Below are 21,192 nucleotides of genomic sequence, written 5' to 3'. Positions count from 1 at the left end.
CTCACTCAAAATGGCCAGATTGTTTTTCTCATCAACATTATAAGAAAATGCTGTTGAACAAGGACCTGCTTAATTGATTGCAACAGCCATCAGAAACTAGTACACAACCTTCTATTCCCAAGCTCTTGAGCTAGGCACTTGGGATAAAGCAATTAGTGAACCGGGGGACCATCCACTACTGCCCCTCCCTCAACTCCATCCCCAAGGAAGTTTATATGTTTCCTTTTCAGGGATTTTAAAAAGCAACATCCAAAGAGGCATTTCACCGCAGAAGACAGGTAAATGACCAATAAGCTCAAGATGCTTAAAGTCATTAGCATTAGGGAGGACAGGAATCATTAAAACCATGGTTAGATACCATTTCACACCCACTTGAATGTTTACAACAGAAAGAGGCAGACAATAACAAGTCCAATAGACTAGGACTTGGAAAAACTGGAATCCTCGTATATTTTTGGTGGGATTGTTAGCTGGTAAAACCACTTTGGAAAATAATTTGGCAGTTTCTTAAAAAGTTAAACATAAATTGACACATGACCCAGCAGTTCCACTCCCAGAAAGCAGTCCAAGATAAATGAACATTATATCCAAAGACACATATATCAAAGTTCGCAGCCACCTTGTTCACGATAGCCAAAAGCCTGAAAATAACTCAAATGTTCATTAGTAGTGAATGAAAATATGGTGTGTTCAATAGAATGTTATTCAGCAATTAGAAAGCACAGGTTACTGGCATGCTACAACTTGGATCAACCTTAAAAACATTATACAAAAGACCACTTACATGATTCCATTTATATGAAATGCCAAAAGTAAGCCTAGAACTAGAAAAGTGAATGGTTGCCGGGGACTGGAGGTAGGACTGGGAAATGGCCGCAGATAGGCAGCAGGGATATTTTGGGGGTGATGACAATGTTCTAAAATTAGAATGTGGTGATGGTTGTACAACTCAGTAATTTTGGGGTAAGTTATTTTCATGCAACCATCCCAGGCCAGGTGGTTGATTCTGGCAAATAGGAAACGAATCTTGGAGGTTTAGGGATATCTGACATGCCTTTAATGCTAAAGCAGGAGACCAGGTACACAGGCAGACCAGCAGGGAGGGAGGCAAGCAGGCAGCAACCAAGCTGCCTTTCATCCCCTGTCATCTCCACAATCTCCCTTTATCTCTCATGCATTTTGTTTCTCAGCCTGGGTGTCTGTAATTACAGGCACACATGCCCCCTCCTCTCACTCCTGAGCACTTTTTAGAATAACATGACATCACATGTGGGTAATGAAACCTGGAAGTAAAGAAAAGCCACAGGGGGCAGCCCTAGAGGCCAGTGGCGGGTAGAGGTGGTGAGGCAAAGGAGCCAGAGTTACTCCATGTTCTTTATACCTCAATGAAGTTATTTATTTTTATTTTATTAATGTAATTTATTTATATGTATATATTTGTTGATTGTTCATTTTTGTACAATTCTTGCTTTCTCCTGTTTTGATCCTTCTCCCTCCCGCTTCCCTGCAGAATATCTCTGATTTATAGTTGCCTATTAATTTCGTTTTGTGTTTTTCTTTTTTAATTATTATTATTTTCCCCCATCCCTTATTTTGTTCCCCTATAGTCCTCCTATAAATGAAACCATCTAATATTTTTCTTTTTCTTCTGACTTATTTCACTAAGCATAATCCCTTCTAGCTCTATCCATGTTCTGTGAATGACATTAGTTTATCTTTTTTGATTGCTAAATAGTATTCCATTGTGTGTGTGTGTGTGTGTGTGTGTGTGTGTGTATACACCACATCTTCTTGATCCAGTCATCTATTTTTGGGCATTTGGTTTGTTTCCAAAGCTTAGCTATTGTACATAGTGCTGCTATAAACATAGGGGCGCAGGTCTCCTTTTGAATTAATGTTTTTGTGTCCTTTGGGTATATTCCTGGGAGTGGAAATGCTGGGTCATATGGAAGCTCCATTTTTAGCAGTTTGAAGAACCTCCACACAGCTTTCCATAGTGGTTGGACCAGTTTGCATTCCCACCAGCAGTGTACAATCCAGTCAAAAAATGGGCAGAAGAGCTAAAAAGGCACTTCTCCAAAGAGGAAATGCAAATGGACATCAGGTATATGAAAAATTGTTCAACATCATTTATAATCAGAGAAATGCAAATCAAAACCACAATGAGATATCACCTTACACCAGTGGGAATGGCACATATTAAAAAAAAAAAACTAGCAACAACAAATGTTGGTGAGGATGTAGAGAAAAGGGAAGTTATAAAGGCACAAGCTAAAGCATAAGTTGATGAAGTAGTCTCAGACCACCTAGGAGTATTTGCATTTTAAGTGGAGCTCTTTAAAACCTAGAGTATGACAGAGGGTCGGGTTACAGGCTGGGGAGCACAACCCAGCACTTCTTCAGATCATTCTGGTAGGCAGTGTCCTGCTCCACCACCAGGTCCCCCACTGTACTGGTGCCCTCTTTTACACTCTGGGGAGCAATAGGAACAAGCTGCACCCTGTTGGCCAGGCTCCACGTGGGATCCAGTACAGGCCGCTTGAGCCACATTCATGCAACAGCATCCAGACCTGATGCTTCAACTTTCCATGATGCAGACGTGGAATCTGCTCCACCCACCCCACAGATGGTTCAGTTCAGCTGGAGCAGTTCAGCTGAACTGCTCCTAAAATCCTTCCCTGTTCATTCTCCCTCTCTTCAGAAGGACCCTGCCAGGTCTCCCTAGCTCCCCTACCTCAGCCTAGGGATGCTCTTGGAGAAGGTTAGAATGAATGAGCTGGAGCTGGAATCTGCCAGGATGTAGTCAGAGCTGCCATTCCCTGAATGCCCCATAGAGGTGAGGCCAGCTCAGATGCACTACTTCTCCTGCAGCTTTACTTGAAGTAAAGGAGCTCCTTCTGTGGTTCTACTTCTAAAAACTCAGGCCTCAGCCTATCTGCCTCTGTTTTTCTTCCTAATCTTTAAAACTTTCTCCAACTATTCTCTTTGTAGGACACAAGCACATTCAGACACCTGTTCCCTAACTGGATTGACTCTGCTTAGTCAGTATAATAAAAGTAAGCACAGTGAGGATAGGACCATATTTAAGACCTCTACATCCTCCCCAGCACTTCCCCACAAATGCCAAGTTAGGAAAAGAACAGAATAGTAATCACCTTATTTTTAAAAGATAAAGAACCAAACCTTAGTGGTAAATTTAAAGATGCTCCACAAAGTTGTTGAGGGTATATACATACATGCAAAAAGGGTTTCTTTTGTTTAGGGTAAGGCTATAGGACTCTACTATTAACCTGGCATATACAGGGGCTGATATAGAATTAGAACAGAAGAGAAAATCTCTCTAAATAGAAATTCATAATCAATAAAATACAACAAAGAATGAAGGAAAATGAATCAACAATGAAAGTTTCTGGGGGCCTCCCTGGTGGCGCAAGGGGTTAAGTGTCAGCACTGTGGAGCAATCCACAGCTATTGCAGCACAAGTTCAATCCCCAGCCAGGGAGCCAAAACACATGATGCAGCAGACCTCTCCTGACTTGCCTGCTGCTCCCCTCAGAGTGTATTTCAGTCAATCTGCCTGTTCTGTTCCCCACTATGTCTCTGGTGAATCCTCTCCCCCTCCCACCCTACCCCATACCTCTGGCTTGTACCCCAGCTCTTGTATGCAGAAATAAATAAATCTTCAAAAAAAAAAAAATGAAAGTTTCTCACTCCCTGCTTTTAGGGGAATTTCTTCTGAGGTCAAGAGAGTTTTCACCATGTTGACAGTTCCTTAGTCTGTCCAGCACCATCCATGCCTTCAACTTGGGTGAGTTGGTACCATGTGCTTCCTGTCCATGGGCACCTCCTGTGGACCACAGTCATTACCCAGTGTCTGAGTCACCAGAATTCTACCTCAGCCTTTTGCTGGAATGACAGACTGAGTTTTGATGCAGGATCCAAAGCACACAGACCTTCTTCTCAGGGAGGAAGAAGGTCAGAAACAGTGGAATCATAGAGAATAGAAATGACAAGCAGGTTTGGAATCGATCCTTAATTTCTTGTGTGATTTGGTGAAACAGTGAGTTTTTCAACTCCGACAAAAAACAAAGTCTTCTACGGCCACCCTCCTTTAATGAGGTCAAATAAGTTACGCCAGGTCATTCTACAATTGGAAAATTAGTCCTAAGAAGAACCATTTTGTCGATTCAAAGTAAAGGTTGACAGGAGCCAGGGTTGCCACAGTTCCTGATGTCTGTTGTGGCATCGGGTTGTGTCCATCTGAACCCGGGGAGAGGAGGAGTGATGGGTGGCGAGCATTTGTGTCTGCTAAGTGGCCACGAGCTTTTACCAACACAGTTCAGCCATTAGTTCAGAGACTGGAAATAGAGCAGGCAGTAGTGGTAATAGTCCATTAGGTCTCAGTTAGTTAGAAACTTTCAGTTGTTTGAAACTTTTAGAGCTAGGACCTTCGTTAAACTCACAGGTGGACTTTACAGAAAACAGATTCTGAGTGGGGACTTTAGCCCAAACTCTACTAGGAACTCATCTGACACTAGATCCTAATCATCCAAACCCTATTTCAAACAACCATCATGCCCCATCTGTTTCCCCTCTATTGTATTACCTGATCCCAGCCAGAAAGAGGGGGATTCCCCACCAGGGATTTTTTTTTTTCAATTAGTTTTTTTTTAATATTTTATTTTATATAATTCTTACATATTTTTTCATCTTTGCACAATGTATGCATTTTCATTTTGGTTATATTCCCCATACAATGCACCCCCCCACCCCTTATTTTGACTCTAGTCCTTCCTTTCCCTGCCCTTCCTGCACCCACCCCCCCCCCACCGTAGTGTGTCTCTGGTTTATAGTATGTCTCTGGTTTATAGTGTGTCTCTGGTTTATTGCTTGTTGATTTTGATTTTTACTTTGTATTGATTAGTCTTTTTCCTGGTCTCTTATTTAGGTTTTCTAAATTCCTGCTATGAGTGAGACCATCCAGTATTTTTCTTTTTCTTTCTGGCTTATTTCACTGAGCATGATCCCTTCCAGCACCATCCATGTTGCTGCAAACTGCATGAGTTTATCTTTTTTGATTGCTGCGTAATATTCCATGGTGTATATGTACCACATCTTCTTGATCCAGTCATCTATTTTTGGGCATTTGGGTTGTTTCCATAGCTTAGCTATTGTAAATAGTGCTGCTATAAACATAGGCGTGCAGGTGCCCTTTGGAATTACTGTTTCTGTGTCATTTCCCACCAGGGATTTTTAAACTAACCATGTTGCTAGACTAAGAAGAGCTCATGGACACACAGCTACTTATTCCAATGTTCAACTTACCTCCTGCTTAATTTCTGTTACCACGGACTTTAACACTTTGGAGTGATCACTCAAGGATTCTTTGATGTGTTCTAACTATCACTTTAACTAAAACATTTGCCAAAAGAGGGGAGAACAAAAAGAACCTTATCAACAAAGCATAACAATCTCTTTAGTCCATTGGGGACTTTTTGCCCCATCCCTCCCCATAACATTCTCTTATTGTTTGCATTTATATTTGAGTTTACACTAGACTTGGGAATGGATTCTGAGACAATGGGCCCTGGGTGATGTTGCTATGCAGGGGAAACCTGGTAAATACAAAGCCTTAGGCACAATAAAAAATTAAAATGTATTAAGTATGTGTATTTGTAAAGTTGGGGAGGCACCTAGCTTGAAATCTAATCAAGAAAGGCTGAGGCTGGGAAGGGTGATTGAAAAGGGGAGGGAGAAAGATGTTAAGAACCAACAGAATTTGTGCAGCCCTACGGTTAAGTTCAAGCTTTCCCTAGCAACAGCTTTGCTCAGTGAAACAGGTTCCGTGCAGGGAATGAGACATTCCATAAACGGTCTTTCAGCAGAAGTGCAGTCATGTTCTCATACAGGTCATGACAGGAACCAATAGTGCTGACTTATTTGAAAATTTACCAAGTTGCTGCAATTTTCTTTTTGTTCTTGGAGGTGTGGGCAAGCAATGCCCTGCAGAGTTCACAGTGGATCCAGAATGTCCAAGTCATAGGAATGTCTGGAATTTGCCAGGCTTCCTTTCTATTGTTACATGGTGACTTCAATGGTGGGACTGCCCCACTCTTGAGGGCTCCAGTGTACGCAGCTTCCTATGCTTCTGTTAACCCTTGTAAGCCATCACATTCAGGCAATGGACTGGAGAAAGAAGCTTAACGTAAATCTGATCAGATTCTAAAACCAAATTTGGCGAAATGTGTTAGGGGTAGACAAGAGTAATGAAACTCTACCTAAGGAGGGAATAACAGGTACTAATTAACTCACTGGATCTCCATGAATGGAAAAAACATCCACAATTGAGCAAGTGCCTCTGGACCATTCTTTAAGACCTCTCCTAGCCTCTCTCAAAGCCCTCCCTCACCAGGATTCCATCCAGTCTAAATCAGTAGTTATTATTTTTTTAAAGATTTATTTATTTATGCATACAAGAACTGGGATACAGGCCAGAGGTGTGGGGGGTGAGAAGATGCACCAGAGACAGAGAGGGGAACAGAATGGGCAGATTGACTGAAAATGCACTTCTGAGGGGAGCAACAGGCGAGTCAGGAGAGGTCTGCTATGCCCTGTGGGTCACCATCCTGGCCAGGGATCAAATTCATGTTGCAGAGGCTGCAGATAGCTTCACAGTGCTGTGCTCAACCCCTTGTGCCACCAGCGAGGCCCTCGTTATTATTTGCGTAAACTGTATGTCCTGAAATTTCTAAAAAGATTCTCCAAGGAGAGTAACATTCTTCCAACAGTTACAAGCTATGTCCCAAGAACTTGGGCCCTGGGGACAGCAATACCAATGAAGAAGTCAGGTGAGCTTTCTGGGTGACATTTACATTCCAGTGAGGGACAGACAGTAAACAAGAAAACTGCCACTAGCAATAAGCGCTCTGAAAGGTGGTCCAGTTGCAACAAATATTTGGCAGGTGGCTGGGCAGATTCTGTGGCAGCAAAAACTCTCCAGATGGGTCCTTCAAAACACATGACACCTAGAACATGAACTACGCTGATATTGTGTCTTATGTCTATGGAAAAGGAGTGGCAGGGAAGAAAGCAGGAAGAATGAAGGAAACAGGTTGCCATAAGACTTACCCAGTGAGTCACAGAAAGGGGGCTATTAAGCAAGCTGTTCGCCCCAAATCAAACATAAAACTCACCTTATGCTATGCTTACGGGTCTCAGTTTATGTGTCACCACCTCCAGAAGCTTCCTTTCTACTCCCCCTAAACCCCTTCTTCTCTGCTGGCCTGCAGTAAACCAGGATCCTTGTATCCTGCCAGTAGTCATGCACGGCACTGGTCAGGTTGCATCTGGAGGCACTACTTGTCTCTTCACTTTGTTCAGTTATAATTTTAATTTAAATAACTGCATATGGCTAGTGGTCACCATATTAGAGAGCATGGCATAAATCAAGATCAAGCAAGAAACAACAAAAACCAAGTTATACTCAAGGAGTTACTGAAATTGTCAAATAAAGAGAATTATGTGCGAAAATGTTTAAGGAAATAAAGAACATAAAGCAAGGAGATACTGTTAGAAGTAAATAGAATGATTAGAAAATAAATGAACTTCTAGAAATGAATAATTGAAATAAAAGTCCATGGTTACTGATGCCTGTAATCTAATTGAATGCATCCAAAAAAATAGATGAACAAGCGGATAGGTATTGTATAGCAAAATGCCAGCAGTAGAATCCAGATAGTTGGTATATGAATGTTTATTGTAAAGATCTTTTAACTTGGTTGCATGTTTGAAAAATTAGAATAAATTTCAGGGGGAAAAAACCTAATGAACCAAATATGTCACCCACAGTGCAGCAGAGAGATAAGGAGATGAAAATATGAAAGGAGAGATTTGAAGGATTGAATAAGGAAGTCAGTGGTATCTAATTAGAGTCCCAAATGAAACAAATAGAGAATGGAGGAAAAGAAATATCTGAGAAAGGAATGGCTACAAGTTTTCAAACAACCAAGAAACCCGATATAGATCTCAAACTAATGAAAAACAAGATTCAGGACATACAATGTAGTAACCAAATCTGATCACATAAGCTATGGTATTCTACCATTGTAAAGTGGGATCTAATTCTTCTACTTCAAAGAATTTTAGCCAAGGTTTTAATTATAGCATGCTATGTTTGCACAAGTTTTTATTCCAGTGGGAATGAATAGGATTAGGGGGTTCAGAGAAGTTTAAGATATGTCCTTGAGAACAGTCCAGTTATAGGCAAAAATAATAATTATATTTGTAAGGAAGGAAACCACAAGACAGCCTGTGGTTGTTGATGCTGAAGTTTAGAGGAAGGGAGAGAGACTTTGAATCCCCCAGATTGTCCCTATGACTTATGAAGGTGTAGAACCCAGAGAACATAGGACTGTAGACCAGAGAAAAGGTAGAGCTCTAGCTAGAGCTCTATACCCACAACGCACCGTTAATTCTTCTCCATGCCTAACTGATACATCAGCATGTCCTGTTGGTTCTTCCTTCAAAATACCTACAATCCAACCATTTTCCACCCCTACCTCTACTACTACATTTCACAGTTGGATTACTTTTGTCCCCTCCTAACTCATTTCCCTGTTTCTACTGTTATAGAATGGTCCATTCTTCAAAGTGACTTTTTGTTCTAAGAAATACCACATCATCCACATCCTCAAAAGCCTCCAATAGCTCACCCTCAGTCAAATGAAATTCTGACACCTAAACAGGATCTCTAAGACTTTCCATGATCTGGCCATCACCTCATTGACCTGCCTCTCTTCACCTTGTGTATTCCTCTAGTTGTACTGGCTTCCCTTTCTGTTCTCACAATATGTGAAGCTCATTCCAATTTTCCTGAAAGTATGACTGGTGACCTAAGTGTGGCCAGTGGCCAAGATCTTTATCCAAGCAGAAATGCGGACAGTTGTGCATGATCAAGAGATCCTGCCAAAGACGATCCGAGCTAATCGCCTCTCCCCAGCCCAGCCAAGTTGGAGAGTGTGCAAAAACACTTAGGGCCAGAGTGAGTACTGTCCTGCCATAGAGGACTGGGGTGGGGGGGGGTGAGAAAGGGGGATGTGAGTCCCTGCAGGTATTGCTGCTGCCATTGCTACTGCCCTCCTGGCAGGTTGGTGACTGGGCCATTCCATGCATCTGTATCAAGCATCAGCTCCTTCTCCCAGCTTGCTTTTTTTTTTTCATTTTATGTATTTTTTTATTAAAAATTTTATTTTTATATTCCCCGTACAATTGCGACCCCCTTATTTTGACCCCAATCCCCCCCTTCCCACCCCCCACTCCCCATAGAGTGTCTCTGGTTCATAGTTGTTTGTTGATTTTGATTTTTACTTTTTTATAGTTATTCACTTTCCTGGTCCCTTATTTAAGTTTCCTACATTCCTGCTATGAGTGAGACCATCCGGTATTTTTCTTTTTCTTTCTGGCTTATTTCGCTAAGCATGATCCCTTCCAGCTCCATCCATGTTGCTGCAAATTGCATGTGTTTATCTTTTTTGAATGCTGAGTAATATTCCATGGTGTATATGTACCACATCTTCTTGATCCAGTCATCTATTTTTGGGCATTCGGGTTGTTTCCAAAGCTTAGCTATTGTAAACAGTGCTGCTATAAACATAGGGGTGCAGGTGCTCTTTGGAATTACTGTTTCTGTGTCCTTTGGGTAAATACCTAGGAGTGGAATTGCCTGGATCATATGGAAGCTCTATGTTTAGTAGGTCAAGAAATCTCCACACAGCTCTCCATAGTGGTTGGACCAGTTTGCACTCCCACCAACAGTGCAGGAGAGTTCCTTTTTCTCCACATCCTCGCCAACATTTGTTGTTGCTAGTTTTTTTAATATGTGCCATTCTCACTGGTGTAAGATGGTATCTCATGATAGTTTTGATTTGCATTTCCCTGATGACAAGTGATGTTGAACATTTTTTCATATGCCTGTTGGCCATTTGCATTTCCTCTTCAGAGAAGTTTCTTTTTAGCTCTTCTGCCCATTTTTTGACTGGATTCTTTTCTTTGTTGTTGTTGAGTCTCATCAGCTCTTTGTAGATTTTTGTGATCAGTCCTTTATCATTAGTGTTGTGTGCAAAAATGTTCTCCCAGTCAGTGGGGTTTCTCTTTGTTTTGGTTATTGTCTCTTTTGCTGTGCAGAAGCTCTTTCCTTCTCCCAGCTTTCTGTGTGCAGCAACCCCCACTAAACTCAGTATTGGGTCAAGAGCAAGTTTCAAACTACCAGCTCTGAAGCTCTTCCTCTCTGAGGGTCCAGTCCTTGCCTTGATGAAGACTAACTTCTACTCAGTTCCAGTGTTGTCGAAAGCTCAGGGGACAAATCTTCACTTAACATCTAACTAAGAAGAATGCTTGGAAGTTGACAGCATTTCAGATCAAGCACCCCTGATCCTGGCAGAGGCCACTGTTTGCCAAAAGGGTGGGCAAAGATAGTCTGCATTAGAACTGCTGGACAAAGAGGGGTTCATTTGCTAAAACGCAGAATCCTGGATCTCCTGGTTCTTAACCTCTGGGGCATGAGGCCCATAAATCCACCTAATTAACAAGCTACCATGTCCACCCCCAGGCAATTCATTTGCTCACAAAAGTTTGCAAAGCATTGTCTGCCTAGTCCAATAGAAATAAAATCAACATGGCTTACTTTCCTAAGGCAAGAATTAAAAATTCACTTCTGTTCCAGGGTCCATATTTCAGCAAAGAAAAAGAGTCACCATCATTAAACCACCTCCATATGAGCACCTGGTTTTGTACTTATCTCCAGAAAACTTGTGCATGTGGATTCTTGAAAGTAAATGTGTGTGTGTGGGGGTGGGGGGAGTGACCTTTGCATTTGAAGGAGGTTATAGTGAAGGTGCAAAGGAGGAGATATGAGGAGGATAATGAGACAGACAGTGGTCTCCATGGGATTGTTGTACCTTGCGACAAACTGAAGTAGGACCCTTCGTCCTACAGGGTCATGAGGAAAAGGGAGACTGAGGAGCCCAACTGACATATAAAACCACATGCCACAGTGGGAACTGGATCTAAAAAGCCTAATATTGAGTGGAAAGAATGCATTGTAGAAGAACAATGCAGCAGATTCCATTTATATGAATTTTGAAAAGCTAGCCAAAACAAACAGCATTATTGTATAGGGATTCAAACCCAGGTGGTGATGCTGTAAAGGAAAATACAGAAATAATGCAATTGAAATTGGAGATGGTGGTCCTCTGGGGAGGCAGAAGGAGATATTTTGGAGAAAGAGAACCATGGGGAACTTCAAAGGCAGAGATATATTTCCATTTCTTAAGCACGTGATGGGTACTCAGGCATGATTATGTGTGCATGATATATATCACCTGATGTCTATGGTATGCTAAGATTTTAAAACATACATATGAAATATTGAGCTGCATGAATAAAATAAACATTACTTGTTCAGGAGATTCTGAAAAGGCACCATCTTCTGAAATCTGAGGCAAATATGGCTTGAGGAAATAAAAGGCAGTCCCATTTTCCAAAGGGATGGTGAATGGCAACTCATAGTACTTGTTAATACTGGCTGATCTTGCCTCCAGGACAGGGATGGGCAGGTGAAGTCTTGGGGACCTGACTGGCAGAAAGGTATGATGTCTCCCACTGGAGGCTACAGGGCATGGCGCCAGGAGCCGTTGAGCAGAAGCAGTGAGTGTCCTGCAGGGCATGCAGGCCCATGCCAGGGCCAACGAATCCAAAAAGGGCAAATATGAAGAAGGAACTAAGACTGGGATTCAGGTAAGTGAGATGGGAAGAGGGGTTCGAGGGGAGACTGAAGGAACCAGTCTGTGGGCATTCTCTGGGCTGCAATTGGACCCTGTCTGGGACTAAGAGTGGCCTGGGCTGTGGTAAGGTGCCAACAGATGGACATGAAGTGGGTATCACCTCCAGAGGTGACCCCAGCAGCCAGAGTCCCAGATGGCCAAGAGCAGCCCCCCAGGGCAGAACCTGAGGTGTCCCCCTTAGCCACATGACTCCAAGACATAAGGAATCCTAGAGAAACTGCCCTCCTACCCCCTCAAATCAAAAATTCCCTCTCCATCCTGTCACACAGGCCTCCAAGCTCAGTGTGAATACTCCAGTGACCGGAAGGCCCTGTCTGCCTAGTATTAAAAGACATGATTTTATCAAGTCCTTTGTTCTGAGCTGAAGTCTGCCTCCTTGGTATGTTTCCATGAGAAGAGGCACGTTTCTGCTCTTAGAAACTGTGCACTATGAGCTAAGTCCCTCTAGGAACTTACCCACCAGGTTAGCAGGACAGTGGGCCCAAGCCAGTAAGCAGAACAAGGTTCACTAAAGGGGTGGTATGGCAGACACAGATGTGCAACCCGACCCCCCTCAAAAAAGAACTTGCTCCTGTCATAGCCTCCTATTCCATTGGGTTTGGCAGAGGCTTCCTCCCCAGGACCAAATCCCACAGCTGATAATGGGAAGGGTGTCTCAACTCTGGCCACTGAGTCCTGCCCAAGTCTGACGGGCTGTGTATGCTGGGGAGGCAGCTCTTTCAGGCCGCCATTACAGCATGGTCCACTCTTCGTCCCTCTGCCCAACGCTATGTCCGTCCCTGCCCTTCGCAGGTGTTTACCCTAGTAAGTGTCCTGTACCCCAAACTCAGCAGCTGCTTCTAGAGAGCCCCATCTGCTATAGAAGGGGAGTATACAAAACATTAAACCACAGAGAAGGTGACTTAGGCCCACTAGCACAGAAAAAGAAATAGTTTTCATTGCAGATATCTTATCTGCTGCAGCCTTGCTACCGGTCTGTGGTTTACCTAAGAGTTTCTTCAAAGTAAACAGGAAAGAATTTTATTTAAGAGAATCCTCTGAACATGTTGCTTCAATGAACAGTCCAGAATAGGAAAGATTGCAAACATGCTCAGCTCCCTGCCCCTAGGTGGGGTTGGACAAGCTCCCCGTGGACCGTGCCCATTAGCCTTCTTCTTTGCACTGGTGCCAGCAAGAGACTTGCCAAACACAAACCAGCAGAACAATCTGGAAGTTTCCACTCACTTCAACAGATTTTCCTTCAAGTTCAGTTTCCTTTCCTAGTCCCAGAAATCTCAAAAGCAGCAGCTCACTGACGCTCCCTCTCTTGCTCCATTTGTAAAATTACCTGTACCCGCAGTGGGGCACTTCCCAGGCTGCTGGCTGGTCTGCTTATTAACTTATCCTTTACATTGATATTTTATCCTAATTACAGAACAACAACTGTAGGCTCCTCATCTAAATTTTTTGGTAGGAAAAAGATCGTGCCGGGGCTCCTCTTTGAAGAGCAGCTGGATTAAATTATAAGGAGTGATTTCTAATCTTCTCTTTTAAAATGACTTTTATTATCATCATCACTTTTTTCTGACTTAAAAATGAAGTTCATTGTAATAGTTTCCTATTGCTGCTGTAACAAATTACCACAAATGTACTGTCTTAAAACAACACAAATTTACCTTACAGTTCTATAAGCCCGGCTGTCCCAAATGATTGTGACTGGGCTAAAATCAAGGTGTTGTGTGGAAAGGAGTTCTTTTTGGAGGCTCTAGGGCAGAATCCACTCTCTTGCCTCTTGTACCTTCTCAGGGTCCCTGGCTTCCAGGGCTATCACCCCCTTCCACCTTCAAAGCCAGCAACGGCTGGTGGAGAGTCTCCCAGAACATAGATTTTCCACCTTCCTCTTCCACATGTAAAGACTCTGATGACTACAGTGGGTCCACCTGGATTAGGCAAGCCACATGCCCCTTCTCTGGGTCAGCTGATTAACAACATTAATTCCATCTGCAAACTTAATTTCCACTTGCTAAATAACCTAGTATATTCACAGATTCTGACGATTATGAGAGGGACATCTGTGGCTACAACATACATGTTCATTGTAGGAAATTTCCTACAGAAAAAGTATACAGTAGAATATAAAAGTCACTTCCAATCTACTTTCCAGAGATAACCACCATCAACAGTTTAGTATATAGTTGTCCAGTTCTTCGTTCAATGCATCTCTTTCTTTGCAAACTAGGTTGAATAACATTATATATAAATATATATTACATATAGTATATATGCCATATTTGCTGCTATATATGTAAATATACTTAAGTAATTTTCCTTAATAATGTGCATATATTTCCATGTTATTATTTTGCTACGTTTAATTTTTCAGTGCCTATCCAGCATTCGACTCTATGGATATACTATAACTTATTTTTTTAACTGACTTAGTTAATCCTCTATTTTAGGACACATATAACTTATCTATAACTTTTCCTTTTGTCTAGTAGTGGCATGATAACCACCCCTAAAGTTACATCTTTGTACACATTCTTAGGATACATACCTTAATTACCTCAAAGATTGGGTGACCACACCATATATCCTCCAAAGCAGGACACTTTTGAGAATGAGAAGGGTAGTCTTTAAATTTAACAATAATTAATAACTAACAATAAGCCAGAACTGTGCTGGGCATAAAGCAGATGCCTAAACCAGTGTCCTGAAGTGATGTCCGTGCCCCAAGCATCCTTGCTCTGAGTCCCAGTTGACACTGCCAGTCCTCCACCTTCCGGCCCCCAACCCACATCTTCCTAACACTGAAAACCACACAGAGGTCAATGCTATTCTACTTCTCACAGGAGGGGTGACAGTGGCAGGTTAGTTTCTTGCAGTTATTCATTGCCCTGGTTGCTAATAATTGTATTCCAATCCAGGTACAGGCTGCATTAGCTTCAAGGGAACAGGGACCAAACTGCCCTCCCTGCACACAGGCCCAGGTACAGGTTCAACCTGCAGAAGAACCTTCCATCAGGGCCTTTCACAGGCCCAGGCAGGCGTCCCCAGAGAGCCCTGTGGCCAGACAGCATTGCCAGAACACATTTACCTGAGCAAGAGACACTGACCCAGAAGAGCCAAGGACAAGAACTTGGAACTGAGTGGGTCCAAGTTTCCTGACACGTGATGGTTACCAAGGACTGGTTACACTTTCCCATCAGCGGGCTTCCTCTTGGCTAGAACCCTCTGAGCCATCTAATGCCATGAGCACACCCAAACAAAGCTGCTGCTTTTAGCAAAAACGAAAAGACTAAGCTCATTGTGAAGATGTTTTCTAAGATTCAAATAGGAATTTTGGGGGGTATTTTTTGTTTTGTTGCTTATTTTGATTGAGGTCATTTGAATCTTTGAGAAAAGACTCAGCCTGTGCACCAGGCCGCATCCCTGGGCTTCAGGAGATATGAGGTGGGCATTGTGAATACAATACTAAAACCCCCGTCTTGAGTCCTGAGACATTTCCTACAGAAAAAGCACGTACTGGTGACCTTCAAAAACACAGCCAGCTTTTCTGACCTTCTGAGTCAAATAACTTGCTGAAACCAGTCATCTCCTCCACACAGAGGCCATTCAGGAAACATTTGACTCATTCTTGTTGACTCCTTTGCTGGGAAAGCAAGTTCCAAATAGGCCCTGATAACAATCTAGTTTGGAGCAATTTTATGCCTCTGGCTCCCTGCCTCTAGAAATCACAGGCCTTCGGAAATAAATTAAAAACCTTAGCACCACAAATGTTCCAGGTGATATTTGTAAGCATCTCCACAAACTGTACTCTGCTTGTTCCATGAACAAAAGTCATAGCAAGTGAGCCCAGAACACGAACTGGCTAATGTGCACATCTCTAAAGCTTGGGGAGTCTCTCTTTGTGAATGAATTGCTCTTTTTCCATGTCAACTTTAATGTCTTATGAAGACCTTTGGCGCAGATCTAAAATATTTGATGTGGAAACAAAGCTGAGTTGCAGGATCACTTGCCACAGAAGGCAGCCCCACAATTTAGAGAAAGAAAACACTGGACCACATGGTGAAGAGTGTTCTATTTCTCACATCAAACCCCAGTTTCTGTATTCAGAAGACGGGAGCCCTGAATTCAGACTTGGAGCACGGCCTGCCCACATGTTCTGTGAGGCTCTGGCAGGTGGATTTTTGGGAAGACACCATGGGACCTGCTTTGGGTCAAACAGGACCTCCAAGTGGAGAATTCTTTGTAAACAGTTGAGATAGCAAAGGCGATGTAAAGACAGGAACGGGCACAGTGCAGGTTTTCTGATCCCATGCAGACCGGGTAAAGGAGGAGTCAGAGTCCTCTGGTTTTTTTGCAGGTCTTTTATTAGGATTTACCCGGTACACAGCAGGCAAGGGTTCTGGGGGGCTGGCAGGCTGGCAGGCCTCCCAGCCCCCAGCAAGTCTTCACTCTATCTGGGCTCTCTGGCGTTCTCTGCTTCTGCTGCTTCTTCTCTGCTTCTCTCTCGGCTTCTCTTTCGGCTTCTGCTGCTGCTGGCGTCCCCGTGACGCCGCCCTTAAAAGCCCAGTCTTAGCCCAGGTGAATCCCATCTACCTATACCCACACCCTGCTCCAGGTGCCCGCCATCAGGCATGCATTCAGGACCTCAAGGATCCATCATCTATCCTGATGGCGGGAGGGCAGAAAAGCCTGACATTTTTCCTTACCCTACAGGCGACTAAAAAGAAAGGAGTCACGAACTGACTCTCACAGCAGAGTCCTTCCCACACCCCTGCCCCACAAGCCAACTTCCAGCTGAAGATCCTTGTCACCAATCACAGACAGACAAAGAGACTTAAGAACCAATTCCCGGTCATTTCCAAAGAGCCGAGAAGGTGCTGGAAGCGGAAGCAGAAGCAGTGGCAGGACTTCCATAGCTTACCTCTGCACAGAGTGGACCAGGCCAGCTGCTGGACCCTCCCATGAGCACCTGCCGTGGCTGAACAGCGGGCAGGTGTAGGGTAAGGTAAAAGTATCAGGCTTTTCTGCCCTCCCGCCATCAGGATAGATGATGGATCCTTGCGGTCCTGAATGCATGCCTGATGGCGGGCACCTGGAATAGGGTGTGGGCATAGGTAGATGGGATTCACCTGGGCTGAGACTGGGCTTTTAAGGGCGCCGTCACGGGGACACCGGTAAAAGCAGAGAAGCATAAAGAACCACAAGAGCGAAAGAGAAGCAGAGAGAACACGTGAGAAGGCCGGAGAACCCAGAGAGAGTGAAGACTTGCTGGAGGCTGGGGGGCCTGCCAGCACCCCTGCCTGCCGTGTACCTGGTAAATCCCAATAAAAGCCTGAAAAGCCACCGAGGGCTCCAGGATTCTCTCCTCCTTTACTTCGTCTGCATAGAACCATAGAAAACCTGCACTGTGCCCATTCCCGCCATTACAGCAGGGCAGCTGAACTTGGGTCTCCTCGGAGCACCCTTCTAGCCTGGAGGCTTGCACACAGCCAAGGAGAAGGGAGGCCCACCCCAAGGGAGAGGCCCAAGGTGGTGAAGATGCACCTGTGGGCCATGATCCTCCTGCCAAGGGTGAGGGGGGCTGGGGTAGCAAGACCTTCAGCCAGCTGGAAATCAAGCCAGAGATGACAGCCACTCCTCCCTGTTCATCCTGTCAAGCAGCCTCCTCCTCTTCCTTCTTTTAAACGAACAACAGCAGCAAAAAATAAAGAATAAGAATAAACCAAAAACCAAATAACCTAAACTCAGATCACTTCCCTGCTTGATCCTGTAAACACTCCCCTGTGCCCTTAATCTGGCCCTGTTGGTACACATCTTGAGACTGTCCCTTGGTTGTGGACCCAAACTGTGACTTCTATTTTCCAATAAAGGTTTTCCTAATTATACTACAGCCTGATTATTACTTGGGTTAATGAAATCTTTGGATTCTAACAATGAGGTTTCCCAGAGAAAGCTGTGGGATCTACTCACAGACCCTACATTACCTCTGTGTGGCAGGTCTTACAGCTGCCACAACCCAGAAGACCCACAAATCGGCCTTGGGTCTTCGCGTCCTCAGATATCCACATGGCCTAACCCCTCACCTCGTTCAGGACTCTGCCCAAATGTCACCTGCTTTATAAAAGTTGTGCCTGTCAATTACCCTATCTGAAATAGCTTAGGATTCCCTAACTTGATTTCCCCTTGTTGCACTTCCCATTACATTAATTATTTATGTGCCTTACATCTTTCTCTTCATAGGAAGTGCATGAATGGGGTCATTTTTATTGACTGCCAGGTCTCAGGACAGTGCCTGCAAATAACAAGAACACAAAAAATATTTGTTGAGTAAGTAAATGAGTCTTACAGTTAGTGTTCAATCAAATGCAGAATGGCAGATATTTCACTGGCCAAACATGGGCTTACCCTGAGAGGTATGTGGAAAAAGTAAAGAGTTTGGTGTTGAAGTGGTTTTGTAAACCAGTTGGGGTGGAGATAGGCACTGCCAACCTGTGCCCCTGCAGTTGCAGACACCATGGGCTGGCACAGGCCATGGGTTTGTTGATTCTATGCCTCCTTCCTAGTGTGACACCCGCTCTTGTCAAAACCTTGCAGATCCTAGCCTGGTAGAACTGGAAAATCTAGAGGAATCATTTGACTAATGAGGAAACAGCCCCAGAGAAGCCTGTGGCAGAGCTTGGGCTGAAAGCCTCATCTATCTGATTCCCAGAGTTCCACTGTTCTTTCCAAAAGGCAGCACTGCCCCAAGTAATTGCTGAAGCCCTCTCCAACAGAACAAGGAAAATCGCTCCTTAAATCCTTAATCAATTGCTACTCTTAAGGTAGAAATCAAGCTCTAAACTATATTTCTTCTGAATTTTTATAGCATTTCCGAAAATAACAACTCTGAATTTTCTACAACAATATTCAATGCAACTTTCTATAAGTGTGGAAATACTCTTCTTCGGGGCTCCCCAGTGAAGTAGTCACTGGTTACATGCGGTTTCTGAGCACTTGAAATGTGGCTGGCTTCACTGCGAAACTGAGTCTTACATTTCCAAATTTCAATTACTTTACATCTAAGTGTAAATAGCCATATGTGGCTGGAGGCTACTGTTTTGGGAACAGTGCCGTTCTAGAACCGTGTATATAGGAATATTACCGCGAAAAACAGAAGTGGAGAGGTTGGGGAAAGCGGAGGGCGGCGAGAGGAAGAGAGACAGGTGGAGAGGGCGAGAGGGCGAGAGGGCGCGCGCCTGAGCGCAGGCTTTCTCTCTGGTTGTAATCCCCGCTTATAACCACAGGGTGGCACGATTGCTCAGTCTTCACTCCGAAACGCTAAGTAAATCCTAGCACCCTCTTTGCGATCACCTCCCTCCCTCCCTGGCTTCCGGGAGTCACAGTAGTGGCTACCCTCCTCCTAATCTTCCTGTCTCCTGTTTCCCCCTGTCTCTTCCTTGCCCTCCCCTTCTTAATTCTCTTCTCCTCCACCCCAGACGTAAGCAACAGGATGGCAGAGACCCTTTTGTGAAACTCAGAAAACCAAAGATCCCTGAGATAGTTCTGTGATGTTTGGCTGTGCAACACATAATGATTTGCTCACTGGGCATGACTGCAAAGGCTGAATCCACCTGCCTTTTCTCTGCTCACCACGCCCCCTTTTGTTACCATAGACCTGGCCCTTGACTTGGGAGCCCTTCGGGGGCCACCTCCTTGAGCCATCCCTTCCTTTATAGTGATAGCCACAGCCGCCAGCACATATGACTTGAAAGCTCCTGCTCTCAGATTCCATTCTAGAGTTCATCAGAATGTCTCCAGAGAAACTATAAACAAATGGAGACTGTCTCCTGGTAGGGGTTCTGAAGTCTCCTTTGTATTTTTGCCCAAGGAAAAAGCTTGGGGATGGTGGGTGGAGCTTACAGTATTTTTCTAAGATTTTTGTAGTTAGGGAATAAATCCCCAGGGATGGGGCAGGGCTGCAGGGTAATTCCAGTACAGTAGGATCAGGGCTATAAACACACACACACAAAGGAAACTTCAAAGCTCTTCAGAACGTGAATGGAAAGAGTTGGATGTTAACCTTGCACCAAATGCCCCCCAGCTTTTGGATGACCCTGCAGTCTCTGAGGGACCAGCCCCTTGCAGTGGGAGCAGGAATCCACAGGGCCCTGAAGGCAGAAGCAAAGCCCCGAAGTTGAGGTCTTTGAGGGCTCTTCTAACTGTTCTCTGGTCTTAAGAGCTGAGGCCGATTTCCTCCCTGCAAACTGAGCAAACCAAGACTGATGACGTGGGAACTCACCCCACTTCTGTCCCTCCTCTTCCCCAAACCTGGTCAAACCCTGACACAGCTTCTTTGCAGGATGTGATGAAAATTACTACTGTTAGAAGGTCACTAAAGACAATAATTAGGACAGTCATTAGTTTCTGAAGCCTAAGTGACTCATTTATATCTGATATGTACAAGATCAAAAGCGGGCAATTATGGTTGAGAAACAAACTTCTCTTTGCCCTGCTCTAATAAATAAAAAGCTCCTAAGCCTCCCTCCCTCCTCCATCTCTTTGTACCAGACCCTTTCTGTCTTAACTGTTCAAAAAGCAAACCCTCCTCTCCCTTCCCTCTACTGTTTCTCGTCCTCTTTAAGACCAGGGCAGGTCAAGCAGCTCTCTGCCTAACCCGGGGTCTCAGCTGCAGCAATGACTGGTGCTGAGCCCTCTGTCTCTGGAAAACTGGAGCCCCTAACCTCAGGCCCAACGCAGGCACCCGAGCTGGGAACTTACCATCTGTTCTCCTGGGTATGTATGTCAGCCTCCAGGGTCAGACTGCCAGATTAGGTTAGAAACCTGACCCTGTCACTTTTTAACTGTGTGATCTTGGGTGAGTTACTTTAACCTTTAAACCTCAGTTTCCCAGTATGTGAAATTGGAATAAGAATGGCATCTAAGGCTTGCTTATGAGAACTGCCATATAAATAAGATATGTAATACTAAGATAAAGTATGTGAAGGACCTAGTACAGTCTGATACAAAATAATGTCAACTACACTTGTCAGTACCTCAAATCCTTATTTCAGGTAAATGTCCAAATGTCTCTAGGCATTGCCATATGTTCCAGGGGACGCAAAATCACCCTTGGCTGAGAACCATGGTTCTGAGCAGGTGTAGAGGTAGCTGGCTGAGTTAAGGTGTGAAGGTAGGAATGATCAGCGAGGAAACCTTCCTTTGCCAGGCAGGACTCAGGCACAATCAAGGCTGAGTACAGAGATTGGCCTTGGAAAAGGAACCACTCCCATCTCCCCAGGCCTCCCCTCCTCCCCACCCTAAGTCCTCTGTGGTTCTCACTAGTTAGGATCTCAGCAGGCTTGCTCATGAGGCAATGGCTGCTTAG

The 21,192-nt window shown here is 44.2% G+C and overlaps 2 long non-coding RNA genes across 2 annotated transcripts in view; both read right to left on the bottom strand.

Moving 5' to 3' along the window:
• Nucleotides 1-21,192, bottom strand: part of LOC129146924 (uncharacterized) — a 42,145-nt gene that overhangs the window by 4,777 nt on the left and 16,176 nt on the right. The window lies entirely within an intron of this gene.
• Nucleotides 17,469-18,334, bottom strand: LOC129146923 (uncharacterized). The gene is made up of 3 exons (XR_008554302.1): nucleotides 18,234-18,334; nucleotides 18,053-18,120; nucleotides 17,469-17,505 (listed from the first exon to the last, which is right to left on the bottom strand). It is a non-coding gene; the product is annotated as an uncharacterized LOC129146923 (long non-coding RNA).

This window comes from Talpa occidentalis, unplaced genomic scaffold (genome assembly GCF_014898055.3).
Source record: "Talpa occidentalis isolate TD23 unplaced genomic scaffold, MPIMG_talOcc4v2.1 talOcc4.5, whole genome shotgun sequence".
In the NCBI taxonomy this organism is placed as follows: Eukaryota; Metazoa; Chordata; class Mammalia; order Eulipotyphla; family Talpidae; genus Talpa; species Talpa occidentalis.
This window is presented reverse-complemented; position numbering and strand designations above follow the sequence as displayed.